Source organism: Cupressus sempervirens, chromosome 1 (assembly GCF_028749045.1).
Source record: "Cupressus sempervirens isolate cs-2001-9-10 chromosome 1, ASM2874904v1, whole genome shotgun sequence".
Taxonomy (NCBI): Eukaryota; Viridiplantae; Streptophyta; class Pinopsida; order Cupressales; family Cupressaceae; genus Cupressus; species Cupressus sempervirens.
Genome location: NC_143118.1, coordinates 396,468,202 through 396,485,499, shown reverse-complemented (window position 1 = coordinate 396,485,499; position 17,298 = coordinate 396,468,202).

The window sequence follows — 17,298 nt, the reverse complement described above, 5'->3', positions numbered from 1 at the left end:
ATTGGATTATGTTATTAAGGTTTAAATTTGTTAAAAGGTTTTTAGGTTACTGATTCACCCCTCCCCTCTCAGTACCCTAGGTAGTCCTGAATATTTCTAACAAATTGTATTAGAGCATTGTGGTTCCGAGGATAAAGTTTGACAGCTTGAGCAAAGATCAAGGACAATGGAGATATTTAGACTTCACAAAGCTATTGACAATGAAAATTTAGATCTAGAGATGGCCATAGGTCAACTCAAGAAAGAAAAAGAGTATATTTTCCAATCTCTTAAAAACAGGAAGGAATTTGCAAATCAGATGGATGACCACTAGTATGTTAAAGAAAAGATTGAAGATTTTCTCCCTTCAAGCAGTTCAGATGAAGCAAATGATGTAATCAATGAAGTCCTAGAAAAGAATGGTTCACTTCAAGAAGAAGTAAGAAAATTGAAAAGAGAACAAGAAATTCAATCAATAAGATTGTGTGAGATTTCATAATAGAGAAATAAGGCAAAAGAAGACTTGGAGGTAAGGAACAATGAAATTCAAAATCAATTCCTTCAGCAAGAAAATCTTATTGATCAACTCTCTAATGCAAATGAAGAAATCGTGTGTTTGAGATATGAAAATGAAAGAATAAGGAATGATCTCAACTCTGAAAGAAAAATCAATGAAAAGTTAAGGAATGACTTAAACTCTGAAAGGAAAATCAATGGAAGGATGAAAATTGATCTAAATTTTGAAAAGCAACTCAATGAAAGAATAATGAAATCAAGTAGACATGGATCAACTAAATCAGTAAAATGAGTAGAATATCTATAGGAAAAAGGGTAAGGTAGGAATTGGATACAAAGAAGAAGGTGAGTCCTCCAAACAAGGTGCACAAAAGAAACAAAAACCTACTTGCAATCACTGTGGTAAGATAGGTCATACATCAAATAAATGTTGGAGTAATTGAAAAGCAAAATTCAATGGAAAATGCTACAACTGTAGTCAGAATGGTCATGAAGCTAATGAATGCAAAGAAAAACCAAAGTTTGAGGGCAAGTGTCACAAATGCAAGAAACAAGGTCACCAGGCATTTGAATGCAGATCTAAGCCATTCAATTTATTTGAACAATTTGTAAAGGCAATATTCAGTTGGGACTACAACACTTGGTGTAGATGTCATTACTGTGGAGAATATGGACACATTAGTATGAATTGTGTTAAAAATCACATGAGAAGAAAGGATACCACCATAAGATGTTACACATGTACAAAACTTGGTCATATAGCTAAGAATTGCATGAATATAGGTAGAATTGAATATGAAAAGAAAGCAAAAGCAGATAGCATTAGGAAGCAGATGAGATAGCAATGGATTCCTAAATCTACCAAGAAAGCTAGTTCAAGCGATGATAAGCATGTCACTCAAGAAGTGGGTGACTCCACCATTTCCAATTAAGCTCTTAAGAAAGAACTAGAACTATGTTTTCAAGGTCACAGCTTAAACAGTTCCAATTGAAAGGAAGTAAAGATTCATATTGGTATTCAAGATACAGAAGGATCATCAGTAAGATTGGTAATAGTTATCACTAAATTGACTTCTCTATAGAGCAAGGTTGGGTCATGGACTCTACTGAGCGAAGTCAGGAGTAACATGGTTATGTTTGGTTGTCAAGTTATAAGCTTTTCACCAAGCAATCTGTACAAATAGTGGATGACAGGCTGTCATGAAAAATTCTATTATGGCTCCCACCATACTGAGCATTAATGGGAAGTTTTATCAAAAATATAGGAAATCTATTTCATTTTCACCATAAATTCAGAATATTGCAAGTAGAGCGATTTGTAGAGTATTCAAGTGACTTTGTGCAGGATTTATAGTGAAGTTCATTTGGAAATTTTCTCAGCTTACAGAGTTATCATGGCATCCAATAGTAGAAGCAAGGTGAAGAAAGGTTATGAAATTTTGGTGTGAGGTGTTGAATGGAAAACCCCTAACTTCAAACTTGTGCCAGCCATCACTAAAACCATCGACCCGAATGGAGCTTACTCGTAGATACCACCTAACGTACTTCTCATAAATGACATTTGAACTCATTTTAAATGTGCAATTTAGGAGATAGGAACCCTTGAAATGGATAATTCCCTAAGTGAACTTTGTGTGAACAAAATTCTCAAACCTGAGCACAAACATTTGGAAGAGAAAGGCTTAACTCATATTCCTCACTTGCTTCGAAACTTTCAAATCAAGTGGATTAGGTATATCCTAAGCAGAGTTCATAATGGTCAATTGTGGTTAGAGAAACTATTTTTAATCACCAAGAAGATGATACATCACATTACTAGTCTCCACATGATCATCAAAGCTAAAGCCACTAAAACCTAGGTCGAGATGAGTTACAAAAGAAAATCCTAGCCGAATGAGATGATAGAGGAATGAAAATCAATAATGTAACTGATGCAGAACTAAAATTTGCCATCCATGTGATAGCACACAAGATTTATAGTTCAAGCCAACTTAATAGTGTGTCATGCAAAGTAGTTGACTTAACTTTTAAGGTAGTGAAGAAGAATTTTTCATATGACTTAGTAGACTTGTTGTTGAAGTAGTTGAACAAAAACATGGAAAGCATTAGAACTTCAAAGAATAACCCATGAAAATTTGGTTCATTGTTGACATTTTTTTTTTCTATGTTCAAAAGTTTTTCCCTTTAAAAGGCATGACTGTATGGAGAAAAGATATGTCAGTTTTATATTAGATTAATGAATATATCGCTGAAATGGGCAAAAATTTTGACTGTATCATGGATAATTATTTTGAAACCTTCAAGCAAAAGATGAATAATAGATTTAGAATACCAAAGAAGTTAGTTGAAGATTATAAGGATGATGTTTGCTTGATGGTAGATAGTGATAGAGTATACATCCAGGTAGTAAGGCCCAGAGTTGTGTGGGTAAAACCTCTTCCATATGAGGTTAACATTGATGAGGCTAAGGAAATCATTGAAGCCTTGGTAAATGAGCCTATAGATACAAAGACACCACACTTTGGAACCTATGATGAGGCAAAAGCAAGAATTGAACTTGAAATCAAGCTTCCACAGGTGGTAGAAAGAGGCAAGAGGAGGATAAAAAAATTGAGAATAACAAGCAACCCTCTTACGTTAACCAAAGGTAAAGGAGAAGATGTGGAAGAATCAGAAAATGAAGAGGAATTATAAAAGGAAGAAGAGCTAGTAATGAATAAAGGCAAGATCGTCATCACCAAGCCACCAAAGCCATCCATTGTAGTATTTACAAGGAGATCCAGGAAGAAAGTAGGAAAAGAAGGTAGTGTTGTAATCTTCAACCGATCTCCTCCTACATTTCAAGAAAGGCTAAAGATATTAAGAGAAGGTGCTAGAATAAACAATTTTAAAGCACTCAAATATGAGACAAGGACTCCAATACAATAGAAAGAAGTTGAAGATTTGGTCATGGACAAGTTGGGCAGATGGAAATTCTCTCTAGACTAGCTAGCAACATAGGTCCTTGCAATTTTGTTAGATAAGGTCAAGGTTAGATGGGAGAACACCAAATAGATTGTAAAAGACATTTTTGCACAAACATTGAAACAACTAGTACCGAACTTGACTTATGTAGAGGTAAATAAGGCATTAAAAGACAATGAGAACAAAATGACTTTAAAGTTCAACACTTGTCTAGTTTTGATGAAAGATATAGAGTATGTTGTGAAGAATGCTACAAACCTATGGAAAAATGTATTCCATCTTCACAAATCAAGTGAATATCCTATTGAAATCAAAGATGATGGTGATGACAGTGACAAGGATGAAGACAATAATGAAGACTCTACTCAATTTGTCACAATTGATGTAGAAGAATATCAAGAGCTGATGAAGGATGATGAAGAAGAAAAAGAGGAAGAAGAAAAAGAGTAAGAAGCTACAGAAGAAGAAGAGATTGACCCAATCAAGATAGTTGTAGCTGTCATAGCGTGTCTTCTGTACTCTCCAAAAAAACTTGCAACATCATCAAGGATGAAGATAGCTTTAGTAGATTTGATTGTGACAACCATTGATACATCAAATGTCCAATCACTCCCTGCTACCGCTTAGCTTAGCACATCATTGATAGAAATGTCTACCACTTCATCCACTAAGTTGCAACATCCTTCAATTATCGAGCCAGCTTCAACAATGGATATAGCATGTTCTACAATTCTAAGCTCCTTAGTAGTAAGTACAATTTTGGATTCTTTAGCTTTGGAAACTTTAGTTGTAAATGCCCCTGTAAGTATCTCAGTTGTGCATACTCTTGTAAGTGCTTCAGCTATAAATACTTCTATAAATACTTCACTTGCAAGTATTTTAGCTTTGGGAAGTTTGGTAAATACATTAGTTTTGGATTCTGTAAGTATTCTAGTCAGTATTCCACCAGTAGCCACTGTACAAATTTTCACTGCTAGTCCTACTATTTCCACTATTGTTTCTATTCCTAAATCTAAAGCATTATCTTCAAAGACTATTAAACCAAAGATTCAACCAAGACTTTTGATTAGTGAAAAGGAAATAGATGAAGATATAGATCTAGATGAGGAAATTGAAATTCCCAAATTGGACTTTGATAATATCTTTGTGGATCGAATGCATATAGTTGGCCAACTTCTCCAAATGAAGGTAAAGCAGAAGAAACTCATAGAAGAGAGAGACAAAGAATATAAGATTATTGAGAATGCAAAGAACATTTTGATTGATGCCATAGGTGTTGAAGTTGATACTTCTTAACACATTTTGTTACAATTAGAAGAGGTAGTCAGTAAATTCAATGAAGATTCTAGTGGTCAAGATAAACTAATTGAGAAAGAAGAAAAGGAATTTGATAACAAAGTGCTTGAGCACATTGCTTAGAAAATAGTTATCTAGTAGGTAGAGCTTTCTTCAATTTTGACAAGTCTTGAAACTTCCTACACAAATGTAACATCACATTTTGCAAAGTTATGTGATACTACTAAATATACTAGGGAAATAAAGAGAAAATTGAATAAAATTGATAAAATTGATGAAGATCTGATGGCTAGTGTAAAGCAGTTGCAACTTGACTCCAGTTCAAGCTCTGCACATCATATGAAGATTAGATTCTTATTAGATATGCAGGCAGAATTATTGAGAGAGGAAGCAAGGATCCAGTCTACACTCATAGACATTCAGAATATGATCCTTCCCATCATGGATACAATGCAGAAGCACATTGCCTATTCCAAAACATTGATCCATGACAATAATTTCTCAATTACAGATCACATGATTGAGCTCTCTGTAGAAGTGCAAAGTTTTGCAAGATAACTGGGATAAGACCTTAACTCTCATTCTTAAGGTACACTCTAATTTTCTCTCACATTTTGGTGTTTCCATATAAATAGATTGTGCATAAATCTTTGGCATTATTGTAAAAAAGGGGGAGAGACATTTATATATAATTAAGGGGGACCGATATTTGTAAATACCAAGAGAGAAAGATACCGTACTTAGAGATACACTCAATATGTATATATGTCTGACATAATATGTACATTGTATGGGGGATAATTATGCAAAGAAAATTTGTATATAGTAGAGAATTTTCAGATATAGTATACTATATATACTTACAAAGACAATTTTTTTGAAAAATCTCAAAAATAGTATACGATATCAAGCTAGTATCACATTGAGATGTATATAAGTTTTGTCTGATAAGTGTTTTTGTCACTAATGCCAAAGGGGGAGATTGTTGACATTAAGTCAAGTTTTTTATTAGTGACAACACTTATTCAGATTCCAATTCAGATTTTGTAGTTTAGTGTTTGCCACACATTCTAGTTCAGAACAAGTAGTTCAATGTTTGCCATGCACTACAATTTAGACTGAGTAGTTTTGTATTTTGTTGAGCTTTATTGTTTCTACCAAGTTAATAGCTTAAGTCAAGTGAATCCAGTCTTAACCAAGTTGAATGGAGAATAGTGTCTACTGAGTACAATTGTGGTAAACAAGGCTAAATGTAGTTTATACCGAGTTACACTGTATCTACCAAGTCACCAGTGTATACCGAGTTCAAAACTACATTGAAGTGATTAGTATGGACAAAGCCTCTACTTCTACTGAATGCATGATGATGCTAAGTAATGATAGTGGAATTTGTGTACCAAAACTTCAGCAATTAAATTTTCAAAACCCAAGTATCTACATTTGGGTCGACTTCATGGTATTGGTGTTAACTTGTGTAATGGATGACTTTGTAATTATGTGAATTGGATTGATATATATGTAATGTATTGTATCATATCCAATGTAGAATGCAAGATAATGTGAATGGAATGTAAGCATGTGAATGTGAATTAGCAACAAAGTAAAGTACTTTATAAGGCCATATCAGAAGCAACAGAGTTATATCTATCACATAGAGGTGATTAGTACTTCAAAGATCTCAATCAACAATTCAGTTGTAAGTCAAAGATCTATTGTTTCATCCTAATAGGTGAATCAACTTTAAATCCTTTCATAAGGTAGACTTAACAGTCTTTTCTTAAATCTCTTTACCGAGTGCATACTTTATTGTGTGTTTGTAAAACCTCTAACAAGGTGGACCTAGCAATCCTAATTACTCCTAATAGGGCAGATCATCAAAAGTGATCAATGTAAGCCTTAATAGGCCAACTTTATGTTGTAGTATTGAAGTTTTGGGGGTATCCACCCTAGTGTTACTTTCTATTTGGAAGGTTTTTGGGTCACCAAATATTGTGTTCAAAGTGTTATATGCTTTCAATTTCTCATGCATGCAGTAGATTAGATTTATTAATGCTAATTGGATTATTTTATTAAGGTCTAAATTTGTTGAAAGTTTTTGAGGTTACTAATTCACCCCTCCCCTCTCAGTAACCTAGCTAGTCTTGAATATTTACAACACATCTATCATTGTAGAATATGTTGAATTCATTAGATATAAATTCATCCACTCTATCAAATCTCAGATACTTCAATTGTTTACCTATTTCCTTTTCAACTCTAGCCAAATACCACTTAAACATTTTAAATGCATAAGATTTTTCTTTAAAAAATACTACAATAATCATTCTAGAGATATCATCAACAAATAGAATAAAATATTCATCAGCATAGTAGCTTTGAAATCCAATAGGTCCAAAAAGGCCAGTATGAACTAACTCCAATATATCATTAGATGAATAGGTCTTTCTCTTGAAGCTAGACTTTGTCATTTTACCCAATTGACATTGCTTACACATTGCATTATCAAGTTTGATCAATCTTGGTAACCCTCTTACTCTTGTCATCTTAGGAATTCTTACCAAATTATAAAATTTGACATGACATGGCCTCTTATGCCATAAAAAAATGTATTCATACTATGCAAACAAGCATGTATCATTAGATAGGTCTAGGTAGAAAAAGTTACCTCTTATTTCTTCTCCACTTCTAATAAGTTCTCCAGAACTATTGTAGATCTTAGTTTTCTTCTGTTGAAACTCAACTCTATAACTTGAACTATTCAACTATGCAACACATAAAAAATTGTAACTCAGTCCTTTAACCCAATAAGCATTATTACATTTGATCTTATCAATCAATATTAATAATCCTTTACCTTTCACAAGACATGGTGCATCGTTATGAAACTTAACATAGCTTCCTTTATAATATTCTAAAGTTTCAAACTTAATTTTATCACCAGTCATGTGATGTGAGAAACCACTATCAATTATCCATCTGTCACCTTTGCTCACATATGAGATAAGTTTAGTTTTCTTATCTTCATTAGAATTGTCTTTAATTGGAACATAAACAACTTCTTTATCATGACTATTAGAATCACTGTCAATTTCTTCTTCAACAATTAAATAAGATTTCTTACATTTTTCCTTGTAGTCTTTGTATTTTCTATTATCTTTATCATCTCTTCTTCCTCGATACTTGTTGTCTTTCTTTTCATCATTGTCGTCCCTATTAGGACATCTTGCACCAATATGACCAACTTTATTTCTTGAAAAACATATTATTGGAAGTGTACCTTTGAATTTTCCTTTACCTATTGGTAATGTTCTTTCCATTAATGCTTCAAGATCCTCATGATCATCGTTAGATGATTCGCTATCACTATACTCATACTTTCCATTCTTCTTCTTAGACCTATGTGGAACCAATTATGACTTGAAAGTATATTCAATAGTAGGGGCGGTAAAATTATCAAACTTTGACAATTTAAAAGAAGTAAGCCTCCCAGTTAGACTATGTAGGGAAAGATCATTAGCATGAGTACATCTTGAATCTTGTTATGAAAAAACTCTAATAGCATAAATAGCAAGTAGGGTTCTTAGTACCTTGTTGATCATAGTTTTATCACCGATTTTTCCTTTAGCTTCTCTAAATGTATTCACCACTTCTTTGATTTGGCCATAGTATTATACAATATTTTCACCCTTTTTTATCTTCATATCATTAAACTTACCTCTCAAGCTTTCTGACTTAGCTCTTAGTGCATTCTTCTTTCCACTATGGATCTTTTCTATTTTGTCCAACATTTGTTTGTAGTGTTACATTATTTTATATTATCTAACTCTATGTAACTTAGGGTAGATGCAATATCCAACATTGTAGGATTGTCTTCTTGTTTCTCTTTTATCTACTAGGTTTCCATTAGTGTAGGTACTACTATATAGTTATTCTCTTGGAAGATACTACTTAATCTCCAATTCCAACAATGTGTAACTTTATCAAACTTTTCCATGTAGGGAAGTTCTCCTTATTCAACTTCGGAACCTCCTTTCTAAACATCTCGATCTTTAGCTTTAAGACCTTTTAAATTTTCCTTACAAGAAAAACAATTTTTAGAATGATTATAGAATAACTAAGAGGAGAGGGGGATGAATTAGTTATCCTCAAGTTTAGATGTTTGAAATAAAATTTTAACCTTTTTTGACAACTTTGATTCATTCATTAATCCACTCAATCTTTATATCAGCTTAACAATAACATAAACTTGGAAGACAAGAAGGGAAAGGGTTCATCTTGACACCATCACAATTGCAATAGTAGACCATCACAAATATGATGGCTATCTATTTGAGAAGGTCATTGGAAGAGTGAGGGGTGTGCGAGCCATGATGTTATGGGTACGGTGGCCATCTATCAGGACATGCCATCACAATTGTGATGGCTTACTGAATTATTTTAAAAAAATGGTGGAAAACATTGAATCAGTATTCATAGATTCCTCACAAGGACATCACAAAGAATAGGTGGAGTCAATGCCTTCTTGTATGGATTTATTAGTTATGGCATGGTTCCACCTTTGGTCTCAAGATATTCCTACTAAATAGGTGAAGGCAATGTCATCTTTTAATGGCTTTAATAATCATGGATAGGGCACCCAACTTCTCCAGTTATAGTGAGCTCTAAAATATTTCTTATGTTTACTTTGATAATTTAGGAAGAAATACGAGTCCCAAGAATAATAATAGATTCACATAGTTAGTTTTCATGTAATCATAGGTTAATGTTGAGTCTCACTTAATTTCAAGAATAGTTTAATATTCTCTACTAATCAGGGCCACCCACATGAAGGTGGAAGCTCATTTTCCTTTCTTCCCCCCCCCCCACCTTGCCCTACCACACACACACACGCAAAATATTAATTCCCCTTTAACATTTAAAATTCATTCATTCATTCCATTAATAAATTCCTTGTTAAAATCATACCATTGATTTGATAAACTTGTGAATTCCACTTTAAATTGAGAATGCATGTGCAATTGCATTCTTTATGCATGGAAAATAGGGGAGCTGAAACAACCCACCACATTTACATTTATTTAATAGGTCTATGCAAACCTCTAATAAAAATGCAAATCTATTGGGTTTTTTCAGCTCCACCTGATGTTGTATGCATATGAATTGAGATTGTATATTGAACTATGGTGTCCTACATTTCCTAAAACCAAGAGGTTCACACAATTAGTTTTCATGCAATCATAGGTTAATGTTTAGCTTCAATTGGTTTTGAGAATAGTTTAATATTATCTATTAATTAGGGCCAACCACATGAAGGTGGAAGCTCATTTGCCCCCCATAATATCTAGATTCCCTATTAACATCTAAATTTTTAAAGAAAGGATCAATTTTTAAAGTACGTAGAATGTCCTCATTGCCTCTGAATACTCTCAGGAAAAGTCCATCTTCATTTCTCATGAGCAATTCATCACAATTCTTTAGTGATTCTTGTACATCTAACACAGGTACATCCAAGAATTTCCTCATCGTGTCCTGCATAAAATGAATCCAATATTACAAAATGCCCCCTAAGAAATAATAGATCAAGTGAAACAAATACATGAAAAATGAGAGAGAAAAATTGGAATCTACTTACCAATAGGCATTTCTATCAAATCTATGGTCGTGCTACGTGTTGAGTGAGTTTTATTATTATTTTGTTGATCCAAGATCTCTCTCTTTATATACATACATACATACACAAACACACACACATGTGCGTGTGTATGTATATATACACATATATATACATATACATATGTATATACATACATACATACATACACAAAGATCACAAGGGCACAACAATGAGATGCAAAAATCACAAGGGCACAACAATAAAATGCAATGATCATAAGGGTACAATAACAAAATCCTAAATCTCCACTGATCTCCACAATCCACAAGATCTCTCTATATATATACATACATACACATATATACATATACACACACATACATACACATATATATACATAGACATACACCTATGTCTATATACATATACACATATATATGTATATACATACATACATACATCTGCATAGGAAATTTTATCACCTTGGAAAACTGTATTTGATCCTGCTAGCTAGGAAGAACTGATTGTTCCTACTATGATATGTTTTAGTAAAATTTCTTGCAAACTTTGCCCATTTTTCCTAGTCTACATTATTTTTGTGTAGGATCTTGAGGTGAGTCACTTAGCACGGGTTGAGTGATTTTTATTGTTTTATTATTTGGATTCTAGAATATGTGTACAACTTGATCAATTTTTCTATTGTGCCAAGATCTCTTTGTATATATACATACAAAAGCACATACATATGTGTGTGTCTGTATACACACACACACACACATATACATACATACATACATATACATAAATAATAGTAATATATGTATTGTATCTGCATTTTCTTTGCCATTGCTTATAAGAGTGTTTCAAGGTTGGGAACCACTTCAACATCCTTTGCATGTTTTAAAGGTAATGTCACTATAGCAGTGAGAATAACTTTAGTGAAGAGTTGAATGTAAGTAGTTACTAGCCTAAACCTATGCTACAAATTCCTAGGAGCCATGGGAACCTAAATCTATGCTACATTTTTTGGAGACATGAGAAAATTTACTATTGGCTTCAGTACTTCATAAAATTCTAGATCATATAGTGATGACCAAATTAACAACAATAGTAGATACTTGGGATCCTTGTAGGAGACTATGCCAATACATGCATGGTTACATCCTTATCTTCCATTGTAATTTGATGAAAATTCTATAGGAATTTGTAATCAACCCAACTATTCAACAACTAGACCAATTTAATTGGGTTATGGCTCAAGCATGTGCTATTCCTATTTATCATATGGTTGCAATGTTGGAGGCAATTTTTTTCAAAACTGGTAGCAAGTTTTGTATCATTGGCTTTGTTCAAGTCCTTATTTTAATGAAGTAACAAAGTGGTTTTTAGGGTGGAAAGGACTATTTCACCTTGAGCTTCTACTAATGAGAGGATAAGAAGTCAGCTAAATGTAGGCCTTGAAATGATGAATTAAGCTATAAAGGGTACAACTATGGAACAACATGGGGCTAGAGATAATGCAAGCTATCTTAGGGTGATGGAGCAGTGCCAATTTGAGGCACTTTAAGAGCAACAAATAATAGTAGTATACGCTCAACAACAAGCCTAATCTTCCATGGGAAGTGAGATTCGTGTGAATGATTCCATTGGTGTACCTCAATTGAGTTTAAAGGAAGCAATTGAAATATATGCACAAGAACATGACATCTAATTTTTCCCTAAATTGGGACACACACATGATGGTCTTTAGGTTTATGGCTTTGGAACTCTCAATATCTATCTAGATTTTGTAAAACAAAAAGTTCTTGCATAATCTAGAGACACAAGGGAATGACAACAAAATGTAGAGATATATACATACATGTACATACATACATACATTGTCGTATGCAATTTTATCACCTTAGACACCCAATTATGAAGGCAATTTGTTCTAACAAAATCATTTAGTTTCCTTCAGGATCATATGATAAGGTTTTTGCACTCTAAAAGATTACTTTGTTTGAGTCTATAGATATTGACACTTTAATCTTACATAAAAAGCTTACCTTTGTACATTTTATGCCATGTTTGAAGGGGCAACAAATTTTCTACACAAAATTTTGCATGAACCAAGTCTCTCCTCTCTACTAATTTTTCATAGTGAAGGTTGACTACCACATAATAGTAATATATAGACCAAGTTCATAATAATAGTGTACAAATTTGATTCATACTTCAAAGAATTTTCTTAACTATGCAGATTGCATTGTCTACTCATGCAAACTAAGTTTGATGTTGTGGAGCAATTTACTAGTAAATTCTAAAGTGGCCCCTTGCTAGATGTGTGTGGAGAGTATTATTTAGTTTATATGATGTTCACAATGTCAATATATGCTGAGACCAACACTCATATTTAGAATTTGTAATAGCTCTTTTTGTACTAAAGATTGGCATGGCATTTCCTCCTTTCTTCTAATAGTTCATGCTAAAAAAAATACACTAAAGAGGTTGCATAACCAAAAAAAAAATATTTTCATTCTACTAAAGGGCTAGCTATGAACATGTAAGTAGAAATTTTTGCATACTTAGTTTGGTATGAATAGTTTTGATTGAATTCATCCGAGGAGAGTGAGTCTATTCATGGTGATAATGGCTCCATGCATTGGGTCTTTAGAGGAGAGAGACTTATAGAAAATTAGATGTTGTTTCTAGCTTCCCAATTTTATGTTCACAAATCAAATGCTCTCCCATGCCTCAGGTAAAACCCTCATTACTAAATCCAAAATTAAGGAATAAAATATGATCATGTCCCCAATGAACAACTGAAATGCATTTTTTTGAATTCCACTTATCACTATGTCCATAAACTCAAGAAATTACAGTACCATGCAAATTAAATTACATTAATTCTAAAGCTTAAGCCCTAACAATAGTCAAAAGTTAAATTGTTGTCAAAGAATGTGCTAAAAATAAGCAAGAGTACATATTTAGAATGAACATAGATATTGGCAACAATGAAGAAACATATAATCCTCTTATACATAATCACAACTATGTTAGAGATGAACTCAAGAAATTGAGCAACTGAGTAATCCAAATCTGACCTTTCAATTACCACACTTTGTCCATCATTATCATTTTATCAAACTACATAGCAATTTGAGAGATTTATCCAAATAATAAATTACAATCATACAGAAAGCTCATACCATAATTAAATTAAATAATATATAGTCTCATTTTAAGAAAAATAATAGTCTTAAATGTATATGATTAAATAAAACAAGCAAGAGTACTATTTTTAGTTGTATAATTCTAGTATTATTGATTATGTTAAAAAAAATGTTCAATAAAACAAGTATGAAGTAACATAAATGGATCATCTTCTCAATCCTACTATGACTTAATGTGAATGCATCTGGTCATTACCTGGATGATATTATGCACAAGATCTTTACTCAATCACCAAAAGATAATATAATCCAAGAGATAATATAATCTGTAAGTACATATTTCTACATACTTAGTGTGGTATGAATAGTTTCAGTTGACTACAAGGGTAATTGCTTGTGTGAATTCAAGACATGAATGATTAATTTAATTTAGCACAAGTACTATGCAAGTGTGTATGTATGCATGTAAATAATTTTACATAGTGAATTGATATACATACATACATGCACATATGTATATAATATGATGAAGGAGCATCCTAGGTTGTATTGCTATCCTGCATGTTTTCCTTATTTCTTGTTTTTTTAAGTTACAATGCCTTGCATTGTTGACCTCCTTAGTTACTAACAAGTTCATAGTTTCTTTCGAGTCTCCTTTGTTGTCAAGTTCATTTGGATGCTGAGTGACAGTAATTGGTTTGGGTTGACCTTTCAAGTTAATTTGTATTTCATATTTAATATCTATTGTAAGCTGACTTGTGGCTTATTGTAGCATTTAATAGAAGAGTTTATGTTGTTGTATTTGCAATATACCAACTTGCAGCTATGCATGTATTTAATAACATTTTGGGTAGAGTCTTAGGGCATCAAAGTTAGGAGTAAGAAGGTAGGAAGAGTAGAAGAAAGCTGAATTTTTGAATATTGGTCTTTGTGGATTGAATCTGAATTGTAATGTGGTTGTAACCTAGAAGGCCTTACAAATGGACATGTAGCTATTATTTTGATGAATCTATGAAGGCATTTTGTTCCTCTATCTCACAACTTTTTTATAATTTGGTGTTTTTTTTCTGCTGTGTTTACTATTGCAAGTGGTTTGAATAGCTGGGGGTGCCTTTGGCCTTGGCTATCTCATCTCTCCATAAGTCACAATCATTATAATCAGTTATCCTTGCATCTAACCAAAGCTATTATATATGAACAAGATATACTTGTATAGAAGCAAAATAAAGAACATTTACATAGTACCTCTTCTCCCCTTGAAGAAAATTGTAGAGCAAGGGTAGAGAGATCACAAGGGCATGACATGACAATGAAATATAGTGATCACAAGGAAACGACAAAAAAATCCTAGATCTCCACTAATCTCCACCAATGTTTAGTGCTATGCACCCTCATTTTGAGCTCTCCACCCTCTTTCAAAAAAATGGGGAATGATTAATGTCATGTTTTATTTTTTATTTTTTATAATCCATAATCTAAAATCCACAAGCTTTCTTTGTATATATACATACATATATCGACACACAGATATGTGTGTGTGTGTATGTATACACATACACACACACATACATACATATGTATATACATAGATACATATATATCTCTGTGTGTGTGTGTGTGTGTGTACATATATATATACACACACACATACCTATATGAAAAAAACAATGCACATTCTAAAAGTTTATAATTGTTCAACAAAATTTATGTTCTACAAGAAAATGAACCAGAAGAAATGTTAGTTAGAAGCAAGAACATAATTTTGAAACAGTAAAGAAAGAGCTTGACATGAGAGGTCTACAAGTGAGGGTGTTGACTAATATTGAAAACGTTGAAATGAAAGATATTGATGATCAAAAACCTATGCGAGAGTTACAAAAAAATGTGAAGTTGATTTTAGATATGGTAGTGGTAGATATTCAGAAGTTTGATAATGAAAATTTAAGGCATGCGAGCAAAGAAAAAGACTACATGATAGAAACAATCACTAGGAAAAATAGAGGATATTATGGGAGCCAGTGGATAGAATCCAAAAAAGTGTATTTTTGGTAGATACTATGACATTGGATGTATTTTTGGTAGATAATATGACATTGGATTCAATTTCAAGTGTCTTTGACAATTTATAGTTCAACTATTGGGAGGAATACAAGTTATACAATTTGTCATGTATTGCGTTTGCATTTTCTGATGCAGAAGCATCTAGTGGTGTAAGGGCAATCTCGTATCACCCAAAAATATGCTTACTGTTAGTTTCTATTTAATGTGTCCTTATTTCAGGATACCCATTTGGGTCAAATAAAGATTCCAACTCTTATAGTTCCAATATTGGTTTTCTGGGTTAGAGTTTTTTAGCATCTTAGGCTACGTGCCAATGTAGAAAAAAGGTTATTTTGTAATTGATCAATAATTATGATGAGTTAGAGGGTTTTAGTTGGAGGGATGATTATAATTGTAATTTAAAGAATCTTGAAAAAGAATCAGGTCAAAAAGCATTACGGTTTGAAATTTATTATAGTTTTAAGTTGCCTGGAGACCCCCTAAGAACACTTCAAAGTCAGATTTGAGGTAGTAAATGGCCTTGTATGGGCTTAAAAAATTGGAAATGAGAAAAGCTCATACATAGGGCTATAGAGTTCTTGGAGAGCTTTCTAAAAATGTAAACGGTTCGTTAATTGGAGTCCTAGATCAAAAGTTATGCCTCACGGAAGTTGGACTACTATTTTTGAATTCTTCCAATTTTACACCAACTTCTGACGTGTTTTCTAGAACATTTTGTTTTGGAGGTGGATGAAAAATGGCATAATCTAGAATTTATTCCAAACCCTAAACCTAATTTGGGCTACTTAAGGTCATTTATTGCATTGTAAACATAATTTTTGGTGGAGTTTTGGGGAAGGTACTGTGAGAAAGGTTTTTTCTCTAGAATCTGATAACATTTTAAGCCATAGGGCATGTCATTGAGTTTGTTTTCATTGTACTAAATGTAATGGCATATCACTTCTAATAATAATATTCCCCTTTTTCTATTGTGTTCATTTTGTCTTAGGTTGTTCCCTCATCATTTTCTTATAACAATGTTTCAAGTATTGGCACAATGTCCCTATGATGATCTCAAGTATCAAATTCTTATAAGAGTGTTTCATGGTTCAGAACCACTTCAACATTTCTTGAATAGTTTAGATGTAATGTCATTCTAGTAGAGGCTTTGACAAGGGAATGATCCTTGTGATTCTGGCATTTACACAAAAGCAGAACTTGCTTCTTCAACACCTTACACTCAACTCTTCACTAAAGTTATTCTTCAATTCCTTGCATATGCATTTTTATCTTAAAAAACCATATTTGATCTTGCTAGCTGGAAACAGTTGATTTTTCTTTTTATTACCTAACTTGATGTTAGTTCTACATGAATTAGCAACTAGACCCATTTAATTGGGTCATGGCTAGTTTATTTTCTAAAAATATCTGCTATGACATGTTTTTGTAAAATTTCTTGAAAACTCTGCCCATTTTTCCTAGTCTACATTATTTTTGTGCATGATCTTGAGGTAAGTCACTTAGCACGGGTTGAATGAGTTTTATTATTTTATTATTTGGATTCTAGAATATGTATGCAGTTGGATCAATTTTTCTGTTGTGCTAAGATGTAATAAGATTCTTAAAAAGGATTTGTAAGATATACATGCTTAGAAGGAAATTTAAAGAGATGCCTTTTCACAAGGAAAATAAATAAAAATTTACATAGCCCTTTAAGAAAACCATAGAGTAAGG